The sequence below is a fragment of the Pelobates fuscus genome, chromosome 3 (genome assembly GCF_036172605.1).
Source record: "Pelobates fuscus isolate aPelFus1 chromosome 3, aPelFus1.pri, whole genome shotgun sequence".
In the NCBI taxonomy this organism is placed as follows: domain Eukaryota; kingdom Metazoa; phylum Chordata; class Amphibia; order Anura; family Pelobatidae; genus Pelobates; species Pelobates fuscus.
The window spans coordinates 23,637,941-23,659,773 of NC_086319.1; the positions used below are offsets into that span (position 1 = coordinate 23,637,941).

General features: G+C 41.3%; 1 protein-coding gene across 2 annotated transcripts in view; it reads right to left on the bottom strand.

Annotated features, from left to right (window-relative positions):
* The window catches only part of PLXNB2 (plexin B2), a 201,527-nt gene that overhangs the window by 116,850 nt on the left and 62,844 nt on the right, over positions 1-21,833 (bottom strand). The window contains exon 3 of one of the 2 annotated variants that reach the window (XM_063446803.1): positions 9,866-9,909. The gene's annotated coding sequence lies outside the window, so the exon portion shown is untranslated. Of the gene's footprint in view, positions 1-2,492; positions 2,670-9,865; positions 9,910-21,833 lie in introns of those variants that run through there. The other variant, XM_063446804.1, reaches the window with a different exon arrangement.

The following is a 21,833-nucleotide window of genomic DNA, read 5'->3' on the forward strand; positions in this document are numbered from 1 at the left end:
GTGACTATGGGTCCCCAAACCCCTAGTCACCTCCCACCCAAAAATGTTTTAATAAATTCCTACCTACCCCCCTCACCTTAAAAATAGTGAGGGGGGAACAATAAAACTAAATACCTGTAAATAAAACAAACTTGGCATTTGATGTCTTTTAAAAAATATTAAAAAAATAAACTTTTTTCAGCCTCAAAAAACACCAAATAGAAATCCTTAATACCCGTCGAACTGAAAATAAAATAAAAAACCAGAGCGCCAAAAAAAAAAAAAAAATCCAGACGGTAAAAAAAAGAATCTTCACCCGGTGAGGCCACGGTGTAGACTGAGCTACACAGGGCGGGGAAAGGCTTAAAAAGCATTCCCACGCCCTGTAATTAGGCTCAGAGTGCTCTGATTGGTCCCCCCCATTTTCATTCAGGGACTCATTTTCATTCATGGGTGGGGGCCGGGGGGCACAACAATAGTTTCCCCCCCTTTTCATTCAGGGCCCCTACCCGCCACTCTTGGGTGGGGGCCAGGGGGAGGACAATAGTTCCCCCATTTTCATTTAGGACCCCCACCTGCTGCCCATGGGTGTTGGCCGTGGTGGGGAGGACAATTAGTAGACATGCCGCTACTTGTGGCATAGCTATTATGGGGGTCATATTGACCCCCATAGAGTGAGGGAGGGCATGGAGAGTGTAGATAGCGTCGGGAAGCACTGCTCCATGCCTCTTCTATTTTTACATATTACAAGGAGGGAGCTGTGCTCCGGTAGCTCCCTCCTTGTAATGAACCAAACAAACGAACAAAGAGGTCTGCGTTCATTCGTTTGAAATTTCTATTTATTCGTCTTTCTGACGAATGAATGAATGAATAAATAGATGAAATTCCTGTTTGAATGCCCAAGTGTTTAACTGGGCATGCGCAGGAATTTCACAGCGCTATCTAGTGTGGGCAGATGACGTGTCCCACAGGGACTTCAACTACCCACACAAAGATTTGGGGCGCCCGGGACCTAGGTCTGAGCAGAAAAAAAAGATTAAAAAAAAAAATAGGTAATATGGGGGTTTAGGGGAATTTGGAGGTAGCTAGGGGGATAATTAGATGTAGTGGAGTCGGGAGGTGGGTTAGAAAAATGGGATTCGGCCATGATAGTGCCGCTTTAACTGTCGTGTCTTTTAAAGGAACATTTGTTGTGCTTTTGTTTTTTACATAACATTGGGGGGGGGGTCGCAGGTTCAAATCCAATTATTCAGATTCCTCAACCCTTCTTTCACAGGTAGAAATTGGGTAATATTAGCATCCCCTGGATGTTAGGCAACATTAACCTTTGAATGTACCTTTCCTGGTTACACATTTTGTTATTATTATATAACAATAATTTGAGAATTAGTCACATTATAAAATGAATACAAAATGTAACTAGATTTGAATAAAAAATAATATTACATAAATACGATGTCAAATCAGCTTAAAGGGCTATGCAAGGCTGGCATTATCCCAGCATCTCCCGATATAAGAATGACAAAACGTGCACCCAAACATACTTCATTTCCATCCACATGCATTAATGCATTAAAGCTGGGGTTAGCACTGAACTCAAGCTGTACATTCTCCAAATTTATAATAAAATAATAAAATAAAAACCACCCCTAAGCAAACAGCATCAATATAAGTAAAATAGGAGAAGCTGAATAATATGCTTTCTCTATCCATAAAATAAAAAACGAGAAAAGAAAGATAATGATCTATTATTTCATGATACCAATTACTTTTTTTTAACAATGCTATTTAACAAGTCAAATAAACAACATCTGACGGCTATTATTCCACACAGCCACTGACTCCGTTACAAATTGCAAAGCATTATGGGACAACAGCTGGATAACTGGAAGTATCAATATCCTGGTTTTCAAAAAGGGAACTCCGCTGCACTCCAAAACAATCACAATGTATCATGATTTGATATCACAGCTTGCGAAACTCAAACCGTATCCTTGTACGCTTTATTAAAATCAGTCCGCTTCCTGCGGTCCAGCGACAGTAGGCACTGGGCAGCCACCAACTGTCTCTTTCGAGGGCCGTACATTGCTCACAGCAGGTTACCGATAGCATTGCCTAGCACAGCGCAAGCTGACAAAGTACCCAAATGCCACCACGTCTGTTCTGACTTCGAAACATGACAGGCTCCGCACAGCAGGCTAACGAAGCACACACAATATTTAATTATTAGCAGCATTTCACAAGAATCTGAAAACGTGTTTTTGTTTTGTTTGTCAACGAATTTCCGTCATTAATCTAAAAGCAAGATAAAAAAATAAATCAATAAACCAGAAAAAAAAAACCTACTCTGCACAAAGCCCCAGGCACAAAACGAGGAGGAGAAAATCAACTAGGAGTTAACAGACACCAGAGAGAAAACATAGTTCCCAGTTGGGAAATCTGTGAGAATTCCAAGTCTTGCTCATCAAAGCTATGATCCAGTCAAGAATATTGCATCTACAACATATACGTACCCCCTGTGTTTCTATCCATGAAACCACCTGGATAAATCTCAGCTGGGAGAGCTACAGAATAGAACGTAACCAGAACAGCAGAGAAACACAATCAGGATTCCACCAAAATAATAAATTAGAATAGAATGCTTTCACACTGCAGCCTTAGCCCTGCTTGCTTTCTGGGAAAAGTTGTCAGGAGTAACTCGAGAGACAGAGAGACAAGGAGGGAGACAGAGAAAAGTGGGTTGGCTGTTTTAGAATACCAACCTCCACAATGGGAACCAGATGTGTCACAACAAGTTTTGGGTGGAGAATTCGCTGGGCTCACAAAGCTGACTGAATCAGAGCAGTTTCACTCTGCAAGCTGGAGCAGAATGCAGGAAGCACTTTCACATATTTCCTAAGCTCCAAATCTACTGGGAGCATATAAGAAACTAAACAAAGGCATGAGTAAGGCATGCAACTGACCCTTTCATTTCTCAACCACAATACAGAGTGATTTATATTAAGTTTTCTTAAACTGGTGGTAAAAAAACAAAACAAAAAACAAACCTCTAATTATTTAAGATACATTTTCCCTTTATAAATTGTTAAGGTGGGATACCTAGCATGTGCATGCATTGAGTAGTAAGGCTAGGGACTCCAAGTCTCCACTCCAAGTTAATCCCTCTTCTCCCCCTCCCCCTTCTTCTGTTCCTGTTCCCCCCCCCAAAAAAAAATGGCCAACGCATCACCAATTGCACAAAGTCCGAGCCTCGGCAAGAAGCCGAACCAGCTCAAGAGCAGATAGCTGTCAAATTTTTGTTGGACTGCGTGTGCAGTAACCGTTTCCTGTTATATAACCTGTACCAAACGTATGACCGTAATGTCCGCATTGCCATATCGTGTAAAACCAGTGTAACCAAAACTGATTGTACTGTATGCTTATTCCTGATGTTGGCATAATAAAGATTATATATGAAAAAAAAAAAAAAAAATCCTGCTTTAGCACATCTGGATATCGTTGGGTTAATTTCAGTAATAAACGTGCCCTGGACCCAGCAGAGTGCATTTCCACAACTCTCCCACAATGCCATGGGAATTATGCAAATAAGGACTGTGTATCCCCCAGATAAATTGTACTTGTCACGGTTGGACAACACTAGATATTGGATAACTACAACTCCCATGATGCTTTGCCAAAGTTTAAAACGCAAAGCATGATGCCAATTGGGGGATCTACTTTTTTACCACCCCTGGTATACACGCTACCTGTTATATTACACAATGGGGTAAGAAAGGAAGCCAAATTATGACTTATAGGGGACTGCCCAAACTAAAACAGTAATATTCAGCTTATTGTATAGAACATGTATTGTTTAGAACCATAAGCCTCTTTGTTAAGCAGCAAACGAGATCTTATTCTCAATTGCAGAATTGGGAAACGGCGCTTTTACATTTTAATCGAAGCATTCCTTTAATGAAAAACTTGTGTACAGTAACACATCTGCTGGTGGTAATGGAACGTCTCAGCACTTAAAAAATCATTTTTAGAAACGGATTGATACACACGGAGAAATAAAAATGCCGGCCATTCCCAAGTGTCGCACATTCACTTGTCGCATCAGGAAAGTCATTTTTAGACTCATGGCTGTTATGTCAGTGGTGACCCATTAGTTTCCTCCAGAGAATGCAAGCTGCGAAGCAGTACATCCTGCAATGCTTGGGAAAGAGGAATGGCCAATAACAAGGCGTATGTATGCTACCGCACCATTAGTTGGTCGCCGGGGAATACAGCAAAGCACTAGACCGTAAACAAGGAGTTTCAGTGATGTGGATGAGTTATTCGTAAAATGGTAATAATCTGCTATCCACAATAACATTAAATCAAAGGGACATTCTGCACACAGTATCCACTGCACAAGACTGTATTGGTTAGGTGAGCAATTTAGGTACCATAACCACTATGTCATGCAGTGTCTATGGTACTCCTAAGGTTGTTCCCCACTTCTTGATCAAACCATTGTTAATGGAGTAGTTAATGCACTCTGCACTCTCAACTCATCCCAAGCTTGCCTGAACCGTTAATGGAGACGTTCTGCTTCCACATAAGGAATATTATTTCATATCTCGTTCATATATTAATGCCACTCATTGGCTGAGCAGGTCAGCTGATGCTTTCAGCCCATCAATGCCATCCATATATGGATTATACGGGTATTGCTTATGTAGAAAAGAAGCGTCTGCCTCGTTAATTGCCATGTGTGCCTCAGGGACCAACAATTTTTATAGAATCCCTTGAAAACCGTTTAAGAAAGAACTGAGAGAAGGCAAATGTAACCAACCGGCACCATAACCACTATGTGAATACGTAAACGCTTTAGTATCTACAGTGATCTTTTAAGATGCAATGAGTCTCTGGGTGCTGATTCTTTGTCTCTGAATTTGGTAAAAAGTCAATGATGTCAATGGGAGAGCAGGGCACTCACCAAAAATGGTTATTCAAAACAGGGAGCAGAAGACTCCGGTTCTACAGATCCAATATCCGCAGACCGCAGCCACTCGAATAATGAGGGCAGGACACTTTTGCATTACCTGCCAACACGTTCCTTACTTGGAAGGTTAGAACTGGGGGCTGGTTTACCTAATGAAACCACTGGAATCTTTGTGAGAATTACTCCACTTTGCACCATGATTGCCAGATTGCAAATTTGGGGAATTTATCGTAAACTCAATATAACATTTAAAAAGAGGAAATTGGACCGTAGTCTGAGTTGTGTACATACTAAGACCAATTTGAAAGTTTTTCCACCTGCCGGCTGAATGAAATGACTCTGCATTTTATCCCTGGTGGCGTACATTTATCTCATCCAGCAAATGTCACTATGTGTTTACGTTACACTAATTAATATTGTACTCAATACAGAAACAAATCCATACACAAAAGTCTAAAAGTACAACCATTTCCAACTTCTCATAAATGAGACAATAATACAATTGAATTCCTGGATATGCAAATATGCTTACCAGTCGCAAACTCTTTGTTCTATCTATCAAAATGTAATTATGCTACAAAAATAGATGCAGCTTAATTACTTTTGCCTGTCACTCTTTTTGATAGATGAAAGCATGTTTCCATTTAGAAAATTACCCAACTAGGGCTACAGAGAGCCGCCATCTTTGTTTGTACCTTTTAAAGGGGCACTACCATTTTTTTGTGCACTCTAAGCAATAAAACCACTACAGCTCCTGTCTCCACCCCCCAGTTTCATATCAAACCATTGAGGGTCAGTTTGATATAGTCTGGGGGCTTTTCTCAATATTCAGTTATCCCCTTACCCATCTCATCTCCATTTAAAAATATTGGCCACATTAGCTCCTTCCTCCGAAGGGGTGCTTTTCAGAAATAAAATATGGAAACAAAAGTTATTTCAAAAGTACAAAAAAAATAAATAAATCCAAACAACACAGATCTAAAAAAAATAGCAGACACACAACTGATTTCTTTTCTTTTTTTTTTTTTTTAAATAACAAATCGACCTTGAAGGAGTAACATAAGAGTATTGTGTACCCTTTAAAACAATTCAATTTTCCAAGCCATGTGAAGAACCCATTCTGAATCATTCAGGCCTCAAGCCAGAGCTATGAAAACATTCAGCCGCAATGTCCAACCAGGAATGATTGTTATGCTGAGGAGTGAAGAATTTAAAGGATAAAATGATAAAGTAAACGTGCGGACTGCTTCCAGCATTTTGTGTGTTCCATTACACTATAAATAGAAATAGCATCCAATATCGTGCTTTCTTTAATGTTTTAGGAACTTGGAAAGTCAGCAGTCAGATAGAAAGTGAAAATGGCAGGATTGCACGGCCGCTGGCACCAGGATTGCACTACTGCTTGCACCATGATAGAACCGCTGCTTGAGACACAGTTTTAAAGCTTGCATTATTTAAAGGAACACTCCAAGCACCGTAACCACTGCAGCACGCACATTTCTTAATGGTTTGAGACTTCCAATCTGGGGTCTGTCAAGTTCTGGCCATTGTCTCTCTACAGCTCCTGCAAGAAGCTTCCGTTAACTCTATGGTTGCCGGGAAAGGCAGGGAGTAATGGTGGCGGGAGTAGGATGGGGGATACCAGGAAGCTCCTAGCACCATCTCCACATCATCGGACTGAAGTGGTTATCGTGCTTGGAGTGTCCCTTTAAGGTCTTGGAGCAGGATATTTCTGTACACGTTTACCGTCAAGCTGAATCAGGCTTGAAGAAGTGTAAAAATGCCAGCTGTTCTAGGAAACATTTTCCTTAATCCCATTATAGTAAAATCAAGCTCCATGACAAAACAGAAATGCCTTCTAGATTTAACCCTGCATTTTAAATATAAATAAAACGTAATGGTTCCCCTTCTGCCCTGTTCAAATGTGGAATTTCTCAATCCAGGGGTGTAGAATACACCCACCACCCCAACCCCAACCCACCCAGATGGCTCTTGCCTTTTAGAAATGTATGGGGCCGTTGGTCAACAACAGCTTGGAGTGACACTCCTAGAAGAATTTAGGGTGGCCTAAGACCTGTGGACAGTGTAGTACATAGCCACACACTCACACGCCATTAATCCAATTCTCAGTCAGGCATATCATTGTCTTAAATAGACTAAACTCATGATCTTTAACCCCTTAAGGACCAAACTTCTGGATTAAAAGGGAATCATGACATGTCACACATGTCATGTGTCCTTAAGGGGTTAAGGTGGTTTATTTTATTTTTTTTCCATAATTTTGAACATAGACCTCATATAGCGCCCTGTTATATGACTATATATAGAATAGGAAGTTGGAAGAATTGACCGTTATTAAACAGCAGCCAGTGAAAATCAAGACGTACAGTTTGTTAGATTTCCATGTGGTACTTTCCATCGATTGCCCAACATAACATTTCTCATAGGAAGCTATGAAGGGATATTTTTTCCCCACAGTCTTAAAGTGTTAAGACACACACAGTATCTCTGCGTTCATTGCATCGTTCTGCAAAGCACAACTTGGGTCACTTAATGGAGCTGGTGTTAATTTGTGGATGCTGACAGTTGGGATGCCTGTTGGCATTGCAGGGGTGAGACTGTAGGTAGGATCTGAGCCAGGCAAGGCAAGCATTTGTTCGTTTGTGCTTTGGCTGGTGACCAATGATCTTTAAAAGAACACTCTGGGCACAATAACGCTGGAGGCAACCTATTAGCTTAAACCGTTTAAGAACGATTTAACCCCTTCTGTAAAGAAAAAAAAGCGATTGAAGGGGACAAAAAAGTGATTCCTTTGTACTTGTAACCCAACCAAAGTATTGTGTAGTATCTGTGAGTAGGCAATTGTGAACAGATGAAGAAAGGCTTAAATACCTTGGTGTAGTATTATTTACAATATAAGTATGCCCATCCAAAAAAAAAAAAAATCTGTGTGCTTTTACAGTGCACCTCAGAGCAAAAGGTCACGATTTACAATATTTCCAATATGTTTTCTATTTGAGAATGATTTAATTTAGACGGCGTGTGATTGCCATGGATGAATTGTCACAAGATAACACGTTTATATTCCATCAATAAATGTGTATCTCGTCATATTTACATTGATTAAATGTTCCAGGGAGCAGACAAAACGAGTCAGTGGACGGTTACTAACTCCTGGTGTGTACAAACAGTGTGGTAGTTTGCTAATGGTGTATAGTATGAAGTGCATTATTTGTAATAAACATCACCCCTTTATGTATTTTGGCATGCATGGGCTTTTAGTGGTATTTTATGTTTGTTCCACAGGTATAATTAAAGTCGGCTCTGGGACAGAAGGAACGAGATTGCTCTGTATGGGACCATGTTACAATGTTTCCTGCGTGTGCGGAATGTTTTGGATTAACATTTCAATGATGTGAAATATGTCCATAATATTTCCACTAATTGTTGAAACACTTTAGGATTTTAAATACAATCGCCCAGGGGCCTCCTGGCACCAAGCGCCCAGGGGCCTCCTGGCACCAAGCCAATTTCATTTAGATGACTAGTGGTAGGGTAATAGCTTCTTGATCCAAGGATAAATCTGACTGCCTTGCTGGGGTCAAGAGGGAATTTTTTTCCTAGTTTGTTGCAAAATCGGAAGTGCTTCAAACTGAGTTTTTTTTGCCTTCTTTTGAATCAAAAGCAAAAAGATGTGAGGAAGGCTGGACTTTATGGACATCAGGTCATAGTCACTGAGTTACGGTATGAGTTGATCTACACCCCCCCACCCCCCTTTTTCTCTCCCACGCGAAGAATGTTTTGGTCAAAATGTTGCAATTGAACTGCCAATTCACCATACATCACTGCTTAGTGACTAAGATTCGTAAACTATAAATATTTAAACTGAATGCACTTTGTTTCCCCATAACCCTTGTTTTTTATCCAATGAAATCTTGCAGAAATACAAACTTGGTGCAGAGGAAAGGTCATGGTATCCAATCCTTTCACATATTAACTACATACAATGACATTAAATGCTGTCATTCGACTTGACAAGTTGGGATTTTACACGGTTCACTTATAGCAAATTCCTTCTCTAAAACTGCTACAACCCTTCTTCCAGATTGATTAGACCGGCTCAGTACAAGGAGCGAAAGAGGAATCATAGCAATAAATTCCAAATAAAAAAATAAATTAAAAAAATCCACGGGATAGAATTTAATATTCCACTTGCATTTGAAGCACAGAGAACGTTTTTGTTTTTACAGTGAAATAGATGTCTAATTTCATTAACTTTTTCTAGTATACAAATTGTTTTTGTTTAAAATATTTGGTGTTTTCCCACCAAACTCTCTGTCTAAAAATCTCGAAAACGTAGGCCTAAATATCCAGCTTGGAAAAGTTCTTCAGTTCGGTTTTAGCTTGGTTATTTTACCCTGATTTGTGCAATTATCTTTTCAATTGGCCACATTTATCTCTTTTGTTATGGATAATAAAGCCATTAACATATTTTCGGACTAGCCTGCCAATACCGTTGTTGAATCAGCAGCACAACTCGGAAACAGTGTGCCGGAGTCGACCACCCCACCACAGACTCCTTGACATTGGGTTAACCCCTTAAAAGCCAGGGATTATGCAAATATCATGTCATGTCAGGTATTTCACTGATTTTGAAGTGAAGATTTTGCCTAGATTAGTAAAAATTCTATGCATCGGTTATTTCTAAAGAAAAAAAACAAACTGTTAAACTATAACAATTAGAATTTTTTTTTTTTTGAGCAAAATAGCCCTGAGATTTAATTCAAACAGTTATACCTGATTTACAGGGTTTATGGTTGAAGAAGGCATGGCTTCTTAAACATTTACATTGCAGCCCTTTCAAATTTATATAAAAACCAATGGAGGGCAGAGGAGAAAAAAATCCCCAACACTTACCCTGTGAAGTATTCAGCGCCAGAAATTCATAGAATAAATGGAACCTGAAAAGTTAACGAAAACATTTGGTTAGACACATTTACGGATACCGTTGTTAATAAAAAGATCATTCAGGTAACACATTCATGGTTACTCACTACCATTCCGTAAGAATCAAAGTCTGTAAATTAAAACTCATCACGGACTATCTGAGGGAATCTGGTTGCCAACATCCGGACTACAAGAAAGCTGCCGAACGGACATAAATGGGATTGTAGCCCCTCTATATGCTACCGAATGCTTGATACATTGTGCTGTGACGGACCGCTTGGCACCCCGACCGGGTACCTCCGTCAATCGTTGCTTCCTAGTACTAACTAGTACCAAAAGCACTGTGCTGGAACACCATAACTACTGCAAACCCCATGATCCGCCGCAGCTTGGTTGGGATCTCGCTGTCTCCTACCCACCCTGGACCAGGATCCAGCTTCCAGTGGGTAGACCTCTCTTAGTCCAGAGAGCATAGCAGGAACAAGCTCTTACAAGACCTTAGTGATTATACTCAGGGGAGTATAGTGATTATAGCAATCCCCCAGAGTGTAGTTCTCCAAACCCCCAAACATGAGACGAAACCTCATGAAGGTGCAAGATGATCTGATCTTTAATGGTTCAGGTTGTTTTTTATACAATTCTCCAGGCCATAGGAACACCCCCTGGACCTGATGGGGCACAGGAACACAAAGGACACAAACCAATCAGAACAAACATACAGTCTGTGAAACGCCCATGTACAGCACACAATCCCTCCCCTTCTGCTTGGGAGATAATTGAGTAAAGTCCTGTAAGTAACTCAATTATCTCCAGGCAGAAAAAAAACACATTTTCACAAAGTTCAGAAAGTACCCCAAAACATAACATATCCCCCGGATAGCCCTTATCTGGGTGAGCAACATATCCCAAAATCACCCAGATCAGAGCAGAGGTTCAAAAGTTTCATGGAAGTCTCTTTTTAACCGGCCGCAAGCATGGCTTCATGTCCAAAACAGTTCCAGGGAATTAGGGCTACATGAATAGAGCCTTTTAAAGTGTATTGGGCAAGATATATTGCAGGGTCCATAGTCACAGGGTAGGAGACAAGCAAACAGGCCCCTCCAAAAAACAGTGGCGAGGTCACTTTCGCCACATGGACCAAATGCTCAAAATAACTTTAGTGATTTGAAGCGGTCAAGGAGTCTATATGTGCATTATATTATTTTGAAACTGCCGCAGTTTGACCCCTATGCTGCCGAAGGTAAAACTACAACTTCAGCGGCGTCACTGGGATGTCAGCAGCCAGACTGGAACTATAATGGTGACAACATTGGCTTCCCGAGCTCTGCAGACGTCAGAAGCACATCACCAACCCACCAATGAGCCTCGGAGCTCACCTGGAACTCAGGTAGAAGGCAAACAGTTTCTAAAATGGGACAATTTATTCAGGGTACTTCCCACATCATAACCTCTAAATTGGGCTGAAGTGGTTATGGTGCTTGGAATAAATGAGGTTATTTTGTAACACTTCAAGTTTATAGAATGCAAGTCCACCTGCACTCTTCTCATTCACACATTAACCATTTTAGGGAAATGATGCACTAATGTGTATTTAAAACCTATATACCCCACTCTGGCTTGTAAAATTTCTAATTATAAAATAAGCCTTCTAACAAACCAGAGAATAATTAAAACCACCACAACCTCAGGCAGATACGTTTAAGGACTTCCACTGCTCTTTGTATAGAGATGGTGAGTGGATCCAAGCTTGACCAAGTATCTTCATGGATCCAGGACCCTAAGCAGTTGCCTTATGATTAATCCCACTATGAAATGAACGCTTTATTAGTGTGTCGGGCATAATAAAGCCTCAGTTTTTGAAAGAACCCCCCCCCCCCCCCAAAAAAAACACCACCAAAGAGAATGCATGCACAGTCTCCATGCACCATGACAACCACAATAAGCTATAGTGGTTTTGGTGCTAGAGGTGTCCCTTTAAGAATGACTTATTTACATACAAAATTCTTCAGTTCATTCAATAACAAATAAAGCATCCTAGTGCCACTGCAGCACCATTTTTATAATGCTCAGCTGAGTGACAATTATTAAAATTAAAACAGCAATTAGCAAAGGATAATTGCCCTAAGTTTATTGTTTGTTTAGAATACATGCGCCACTGCTTGCAGAATTCTTCTCCTATCACTTTCCCTGGTCAATTCATGTTCAGACAAATACCATTTCAAAGCCACATTTAGACGACCATTAAGGAGTTTTTTTTTCCATCGATTTAGTCTTTGTTTAATTGCACCAAATTTACATCTCTTTGCACTAAATTCCATGTGCCAGATGTCAGCTTTGTAACGCTCCAGGCTTATAATCCGTCTCCATAATACCAAAAACGATTTCTGTATTCAACATTTCTGTGACTTGGGGGGTCATTAAAACACCACAATGGGTATTTTTGCATCAAGGAACACAAATATGCATGTAAAGCAAAATCACCTGAAATTCTATGGGATACTTTTTAGGAGAGAAATGGCAAACCCTTCACCACGGCAATATGTATGCCCAAACCACTGATGGGTAACCTTTACACCCCAGAAGAATAACATTTCCTGTGATGTTCAGACATCTTTAAAGGGACACTCCAGACACCCGAATAACATAACCTCAATACGAATAACATAACCTATTTTTTTCCCCATTTTATAGTGCAGATTTAAACAGAAATTGGAACTTTTATAAATTTACTTTGTTACACCCCCCTGGCAGTCAGACAACAGGTCCTGTTAGTTCCTGGTTTGTTTAACAAGAGGCAGCAATTGCCCAGAGCACCTGCCTTGCAAAGGCTTCTCATTGAGCTGCATTGGGAAGTCTGTGATTGGACAGTCTCAGAAAGTCTGGGCGGGGTTAGAAGGGGATGACTTGCAAAGGCTGCAGACAAGAGATCTACAGCTCTTGCAAGCTGTATTCAGATATACCCAAATGAAAAATGCACAATTAAATAAATGCATGCGTGTTTTCATGGCTATAGATCTACTAAACAGAGATAATTGTTTATTTACTTTATCAGTGGAATGACCCTTTAAGGCAAAACACATTGAATGCTGCATCGTCAGGATGAGTCAACCCTAATTTCATACTTGTTTTTTGTGGTGACAGTGGTTATCTGAAAAAAATCTGATTCTTGATGTTTTTTGATTTTAGATATCTCCACTGGTAGTGCTGCGCTGACCAAACGCCTACTCTTATTTGTCATATAAATATTATTTGAACCAGGACCATAACATTATGTCAGCCATTTAGTAAGACTCTCCAGTTCTAGAGCGTAAAAAACAATAGAGGTGTCCAGTAGAATTCTCTGTGTAGTCTGGGTCTAGAACATACCTTTATGGGAAGAGACCCAAAGTACAGCTTTCTTTAGAGTCCTGGAAACAAGACCTGTAATTCCATTTGCTGTTAAAAACTGGGCCCTGGGCCGATTAAACCCCATATGACATCCAGAACACGTGTTAGACCTGGTTCCAAATTGCATGTCATGAAGAATGACTCAGGTTACTTATGCCACAGTGTTTATATAAAAAAAAAAAAAAGAAAACCCAAAAAACTTCAGATAGCTACACTAGACTGTTTTAAAAAAAACAAAATCTAAGCTAATTTAAAATGTGTGCATCCATATAAGTACATACACTAATTATGTATATCTATTACAATAACCAGATGGCTTGTTAAATATAAACAGAATAGTAACGTAATAAAACGTGTCAAGGAAAAGTCTGACACCTTCTTATTCTTGCATATGTGCAAAGAAGTTTCCTGTGAAATGTAAAAAAACTAGAGTGCTAATAAATATATAAAAAAAAAAAGTCACACTCTTGCAAAGGAAAAATCTGGGTCATAAAAAACTAAAACTGTCGAGAAGAGAACGTCAAAAAATGGGAATAAAAAGAATGCACATTGAATGTTTCCTCTGCGTCAGTTAGATCTAAAGTTGGAGTGCCTCCTCGTTAGGTCACGTGGCTCAGTAAAGTTATATATACAATATATCAGCAGAGCTTAGCAACCGAGTAATGTTTGATAAAGGGCCTGGAGTGTGCAAAATGGTTTGAAGCATATTGCAACAGAATACCACTGCAAAAACCATAAAAAAAAAAAAAAAAAATTACGGTTCCAGTTTAAATGTATCAGTGTACATTTTCTCTCCTATATTTGCTTTTTGACCAGATAATATCTCAACAGTAGTGATCTCCCGAACGGTTCGCTGGCGAATAGTACCTGGCGAACATAGCATGTTCGTCACGGATGGCGAACATATGCGATGTTCGGTCCGCCCCCTATTCGTATTCATTGAGTAAACTTTGACCCTGTACCTCCCAGTCAGCAGACACATTCCAGCCAATCAGCAGCAGACCCTCCCTCCCAGACCCTCCCACCTCCTAGACAGCATACAATTTAGATTAATTCTGAAGCTGCATTCATTTTTTTTTTTATTTTTTTTTTTGTGTGTTTGTGTTTATTATACATTATCCTCCATAGCCAGTAACCTGTGTTTATTATACATTATCCCCGATAGCCAGTAACCTGTGTTTATTATACATTATCCCCCATAGCAGTAACCTGTGTTTATTATACATTATCCTCCCATAGCCTGTAACCTGTGTTTATTATACATTATCCTCCCATAGCCTGTAACCTGTGTTTATTATACATTATTCTCCCATAGCCAGTAACCTGTGTTTATCCTCCCACCCCGACCCCCACCCCTGAGCAGTGGGTGGGGGCCCTAAATAAAGATAGGGGGGACCTACTGTCCTCCCCCCGGCCCCCACCCCTGAGCGGTGGGTGGGGGCCCTAGATAAGAATGGTGGGGGGGACCTACCGTCCTTCCCCCAGGCCCCCACCCCTGAGCGGTGGGTGGGGGCCCTAAATAAAGAGAGGGGGGGACCTACTGTCTTCCCCCCAGCCCCCACCCCTGAGCTCAGGGGTGGGGGCCCTAAATGAAAATCCCCCCCCACAATCAAGGTGACTAGGGGTCCCAAGCCTCTAGTCAACCCCCCCCCCCCCTGAAATCAAGCTATCCCCTACCTACCCCCCTCACCCTAAAAATAGTGAGGGGGGAATAAAATAACTAACCTGTAAAAAAAAAAAATTAAACTTACCATTTGACTTCTTTTTTCTAAAATCTTCATTTTTCAGCCCCCAAAAAGGCCAAATAAAAAGCCATCATACCCGACGAACTTAAAATAAAATAAAAAACCCAAGCGCAAAACAAAAAAAAAGACGAAAAAGAAAAAACCCGAGCGCAAAAAATAATCCATCTTCACCCAGACTGAGCTACGCAGGGTGGGGGAAGGCTTATAAAGCCTTGCCCCGCCCTGCAATTAGGCTAAGAACACTCCGATTGGTGGGTTTAAGCCAATCAGAGTGCTCTTTGTCATTTTACACAGCGTGGGAAAGTTCTTTGGAATTTTCCCATGCTGTGTAAAATGACACAGAGCACTGTGATTGGATGGTTTTCAAGCCATCCAATCACAGTGCTGTGTGTCATTTTACACAGCATGGGAAAATTCCAAAGAACTTTCCCACGCTGTGTAAAATGACACAGAACACTCTGATTGGTTAGATTCCAAGCCCACCAATCAGAGTTCTCTTTCTCATTTTACACAGCATGAGAATGATTTATGCCCTTTATGGATTAAAACCAGACTCTGCATCAACTGTGTAATTTTCCATGGGAGTTTTGCCATGGATCCCCCTCCGTCAAGCAAAAGTCCAGGTGTTAGTCCCCTTGAAACAACTTTTCCATCACTATTGTGGCCAGAAAGAGTCCATGTGGGTTTTACAATTCGCCTGCCTATTGAAGTCTATGGCGGTTCGCCTGTTCGCGAACATTTGCGGAAGTTCGCGTTCGCCGTTAGCGAACCGAAAATTTTATGTTCGCGACATCACTACTCAACAGGAAATACATAACTTAGAGGGGCACCATAATCACTGTGGATTACTGTTGCAGCTCTCTGCGAGCAGTTCTGCCGAGTTCTTGCAGACTATCGCTGCCAGCCAAACTTTGCCTGGTTAATGTAAAAGCTAAACAATGGGCTTTACTCGCCAAGCTGTGAACCGTAGTTAAATAAACCGGCTCTGCCACGGGCTTGTGGTTTTTTTTGTTTGTTTTTTTACGGCCGACCAACCAACTCTAAGTGTCCTCCAAGTTAATTTTGCATTGGTCTGCTGTTTTTTTTTCCTTTTAGATTACCATTGATTAAGGCACTGTTTTTTTTTTTTACTTATTTAGTGCAGTCTTCTTTAACCTGGCAGTGGCATCTTGTCTCTGCCTTCTTCTGACTCCCTCCCTCCCCCCCCACCCGTGCTTCCAATTGTACTTGGCATGCACTGCGCTCGCCGTAAGATAATTGCGAGATTTGGGCCTAGGGACGCAACGGGCAGGTAAGTATGCTGCGAAATTACCACTTTACAAAGTACCGGTAAATGGATCTTTACTCAATCTTTGCCTTTTGTCAAATAGACAAAAAATTCATAGAAGAAAGCAGTTCCTACTTTTCCTTATATATTTTAAAGAAAAAAAAAGAAAAGAAAATAAGAATGGATTTGGAGACTGGAAAACATGAATAACCAATTGTTGGAATGCAGGTTTGGTGTTACATAGCCACTTTAAAAACGGATTTGTAAGTTGGAACTTTTTTATGTAAAGTTGCTGCAGTTTTTACATTTAAGCTAAGAAGTCGAAGAAAAATTAGAAAATTGTAGCTCAGGACCAGACTCCTGATGGCTCTTTCAGGCTTAAAAATTCAATTTCAGACTTAAATTAAAAGCAAGTTAAATTCCCTGGCCTTTAAATTAGTTTCTATAACGTTCACTATGTATAGGTAACTTGAAATCGGTTAAAATCCCGCAGGTGACAGTTCTATTTAATTGTGGTTTTCATTTAGAAGCAAGACAAATGTTTAGGAGATTTTGTTCTGGTTTTAAGTGCCCGTGAACATGAAGTTTAAATTAAAAATACATATATATTACCAATAAAGTATTACTAGAAGAACGTAGGCTCTGTATGTACAGGCGCGTTAACTTTGACTGACGAAAGCTTTTCAACATTCTCATTAAAATTACCTCTACCTTGGCCATTCTGTCCGTAGGACTCTAGTCAATGAAAGTTTATGAATAATGAACATTTCAGGAAACCATGAAACACAGAGGGGAAAAATATTCATGGAATTTCTCCGGTTAATGTGTTTCAATTTGTTATACTTCCAAAAATGACTTATAGTTTGGAGGGCAGCCAAACATCTGGTTTATATGTAGAGTGCGATATACATCCCACAGCCATTCTATAGGCCTCCACTTCTCTCTCGTGACAAACAATTATTCTTCAACACAAAGTCAAGAAAAATGGACGTTCAAAGCTTTATAGAGGAACAATCCTACACAATGCATAGCAAAGCTTACTAACAAAACCCATGTTCGGAAAAAAAGGGACAAAGCATCTTCAGTTTGGGGAGAAAAATAAAAAACAAAAAAACTGCAGGTAATGTTGGATCAATACTTGTTTTATTGACTTTTCTTGCACACAGAGAAGTATTGTTTGGGACCTACAGCCTGTGCTCTGCTGTGTGGCTAATTTGGGAAATACAAAGATTAAAAAAGGTTGGGGAACGTGCTACAAACGTTAAAGCATTGTATGACTGTTACAAAGAAAATCTCGCCTCATTCCCACACATTTCGTGTTCTCATTCATGGCATTGCCATCATGGAAGTTTCTTAAGGCGGTGTGTGTGTTTGTATAGTACTAGAGTTCTGTCATTAAGGAATTATAGTTCAACTTCAATGTGAAACACAGGGAACCTATTGAACCAATCTTTTTTGTTTTTTATTTATGGCTTTTTAAAAGTTATAGCCAAAGGACATTAACAGATGCCAACATGCCTGGCTTCATCAATCCTGTCTAGACTCCTTTAATCTCCTTCATTTGGAAGGAGACTGGCTAAATGATAAGCAATGATAATTGATAAACAAGCAGAATGCATTCTATATCAAAAGATTCCAAATTGTTCGATCCGTGTGAAAGTAACATATTGACCCTTTAGAAGTGGACTGGGTCCTGATCATTGCAACCTAGCAAGATATCAGGACCCGTGTCACAGGAGGAGTAATTAGTGGGTCGCCGGATGTTAGCCAAGTCTAGTAAATAACTAGGTAGATGGAAGAGAGACTGTACATAAAGAAACATTAACGAAAAAAAACACTGGGGTGAACACAACGCAAGAAATATTAACCAAAGTAATAACTTGTCCAGTAATATAGGCGCAAAGGCTTGCCTTATAACTCCCATCATCCTTTGCCATTCTAGCCTCAATTACAGAACTACAGACGCCACAAATTCCACAGACAGACATTGCTTTGCAGTGTTCGAATGGAAAGCTCATACAAACTCAATTTTCCTCTACCACTGACTGTAGACGCCTTTAAATCTGTACAGACGTCAGCTTGGTAACAGAAGGTTTAATCACAGACAGCTGCCGTGGGGATTAAAAAATGTAATAATGTCTCAGAAGAAATAAGGGCTGTATAAAAAAAATAATAATATATACATTAACATTATAACCCCACGTTATAACTCGACTTGCCTCTGTAACAAATGTACAGCCCAATTTTATAAAGAGAAAGGCAACCCTGTAATCTCGTTATCACCCTGTCAAACGCGTTGACGGTCATTATCATGCACAGATTCCTCTGCTATCAAGGAAGTCAGGGACTCATTGGTACTTGTCAACGGATAATGAGGAGTCTTTACGCTGCAATTAAGTCAGTGTCAGTTCGCAGTTGTGCTTTAGATTTTAGCTGGAACTTCCCACCACAAAACACTAAATTAACATTTGACAAGGGAGATGGACTGCAGCATTTTGGTTCCAACAAATAATAGAGCCTTATAATTTACTGGGGGGAAGGGCAGTAGGAGGGGTACATATATTTATAAACACACAAAAAAAATTCAAACAAAGCAACTCAACAATACAGGAAGCCATTCGCAAGTATACTTCCTGAAGAGAGCAGTGTTGAAGAGCAGATGTTTTTCGTCAAATATGGAGTCACGTGGTCAGGACAGGTCATGTATACAAAGCATTATACAATGTCACCTTTACGCACTGTGCTTGTTGTTAAGCAGTGTGAATAACAGGCCTCAATGGCTTTAAAAAAAGGTTAAAGAAAATCAAAAGTCCTGAAAGAGTAAAAGTGCAAATACAAACTGTCACAAAAAGTTCTGACAAGGGTTAAAGAAAAACCGGCTGCATATTTTAACGTTTAAATGGCTTAAAGTTGTATACTTAATTTGTTTCCTGTTTTAACCAATTGTATATTTTATTTGTTTCCTGTTTTAACCAAGTGTAACCAATTCACTAGTCTCCTTTAAAAAAAAAAAAAAAGGCAAAAGAATTGAAATTTAGTGAAACGAAGTTTACATTATGCAAGCCTTTTCTTGCCAGGAAAACAAATTATAGAGAATCAGTCTAGATTTCGAATGTTATATAATATATACTATGTTCTGCCATATATCTACATATCCAAAGGCAAATAAATTAAATGCCTCGCTCAGATACAGATGACCCGAAAAAGAAAATATCTTCACAAACATCCCAAAATGGCAAGTAACATATACAAATAATATACAAACAGAAGACTTCAACTGTGAAGACTCCCATTGTAACGACAAGCTGCTTAATTACATAGTGGTATATAAATATAGAACATACTTCAATTAGCTGGGAGTTTCTGACATTTTATATGGATTACACACAGCTGCCCAGGAAAAACTTTGGGATTTATTGCATGTGAATTTGTTTTTAGTAAATTGTAACATTTACACTCATTCAATACAGTGAACCGTCAATAGAATTCTGTCAGCATAGCTTAAAGCGGCACTGTCATGCCGAATCCCGTTTTTTTTTTTTAACCCCCCTCCCGCCTCCACTACATCCAATCGACCCCCTAGTCACCCCCAAATGCCCCTAAGCCCCCCACATTACCTATTTTTTATTCTTTATCTTCTGCCCCGATCTTTATTCAGGGCGCCGCCATCTTTGTGTGGGTAGGTGAAGTCCCTGTGGGACACGTCATCTACCCACACTACACAGACTGTAAGATTCCCGCACATGCCCAGTGAAACACCTGGACATGCGAACGGGAATTTCATCTATTCATTCATTCATCAGACAGACTAATAAATGAATAGAAAAATCAGACGAACAAACTAACACTGAGTATCAGTGTTCGTTTGTTTGTTCAGTTTATTACAAGGAGGGAGCTACCGGCGTGCAGCTCCCTCCTTGCAATATGTAAAGACAGAAGCGGCAGGGAGCTGTGCTCCCCACCACTTCATTAGCCCCCCAGGTCCTCCCCTCACTCTATGGTGGTCAATATGACCCCCATAATAGCATAAGGGAGATTCAAATCTCCCCAATGCCCCTACTCGCTATACTGCGAGTAGGGGCATGTCCACTAAACAGTGAGCAGCCTGTGGCTGCTCACTGTAAAAAAAAAAAGGGTAATAAGGGTGGGGGGAACCTACTGTCCTCACCCGCCGGCCCCCACCCCTGGGCGGCGGGTTGGGGCCATAATGGGAATGAGGGGGGGGGGAACCTACTGTCCTCCCCCCCAGGCCCCCACCCCTGGGCAGTGGGTGAAGGCCATAATGGGAATGAGGGGGGGGGACCTACTGTCCTCCCCCCCGGCTCCCACCCCTGGGCGACGGGTGGGGGCCATAATGGTAAAGGGGGGGGGCCATAGTGTCCTCCCCCCCTGCCCCCACCCCTGGGCGGTGGGTCGGGGCCATAATAGTAATAAGGGGGGGGAACCTACTGTCCTCCCCCCCCCCCCGGCCCCCACCCCTGGGCGGCGGGTGGGGGCCATAATGATAATGGGGGGGACCTACTGTGGGAGCACTAAGTAAATTCCCCCCCATTAAGGTGACTAGGGGTCCCCAAGCCCCTAGTCACCCACCCCCAACCCAAATAAAAATGCCCCTACCTACCCCCTCACCCTAAAAAATAGTGAGGGGGGAATAAAATTGCTAACCTGTAAAGTAAAATTAAACTTACCATTCGACGTCTTCTTTTTTCTAAAATCTTCATTTTCAGCCCCAAAAAAGGGCAAATAAAAAACCATCATACCCGTCGAACTAAAAATAAAATAAAAAACCCGAGCGCAAAAAAAAACGACGAAAAAGAAAAAACCGAGCGCAAAAAAATAATCCATCTTCACCCATGGAGGGCTCCGCGCAGACTGAGCTCCGCAGGGCGGGGCAAGGCTTATAAAGGCTAATGATGGCCCCCACCCGCCGCCCAGGGGTGGGGGCCGGGGGGGGGAGGACAGTAGGTCCCCCCCCCTTATTACCATTATGGTACCCGCCGCCCAGGGGTGGGGGCCGGGGGGAGGCAGTAGGTCCCCCCCCTTATTACCATGATGGCCCCCACCCGCCGCCCAGGGGTGGGGGCCGGGGGGGGCAGTAGGTCCCCCCCCTTATTACTATGATGGCCCCCACCCGCCGCCCAGGGGTGGGGGCCGGGGGGGGAGGACAGTAGTTCCTCCCCCCCACTACTATTATGGCCCCCACCCGCTGCCCAGGGGTGGGGGCCGGGGGAGGACAGTAGGTCCCCCCCTCATTATCTTTATGGCCCCCACCCACCGCTCAGGGGTGGGGGCCGGGGGGGGGACAATAGGTCTCCCTCCCTTATTTTACTTTAGGGCCCCCACCCGTCGTTTTTTTTTTTTTACAGTGAGCAGCCACAGGTATAGCGAGTAGGGGCATATTATTTACTAATACCAAGTAATTTTTACTTAGTGTTAGTAAAGTTGGCTGAAAGACCAGTTTAGGTCTTTCAGCCTTTTAGTAGATAGCTCCCTGATACCGTGGGAATTAGGGAGTTATCTACTAAGCGGCTGCAAGATG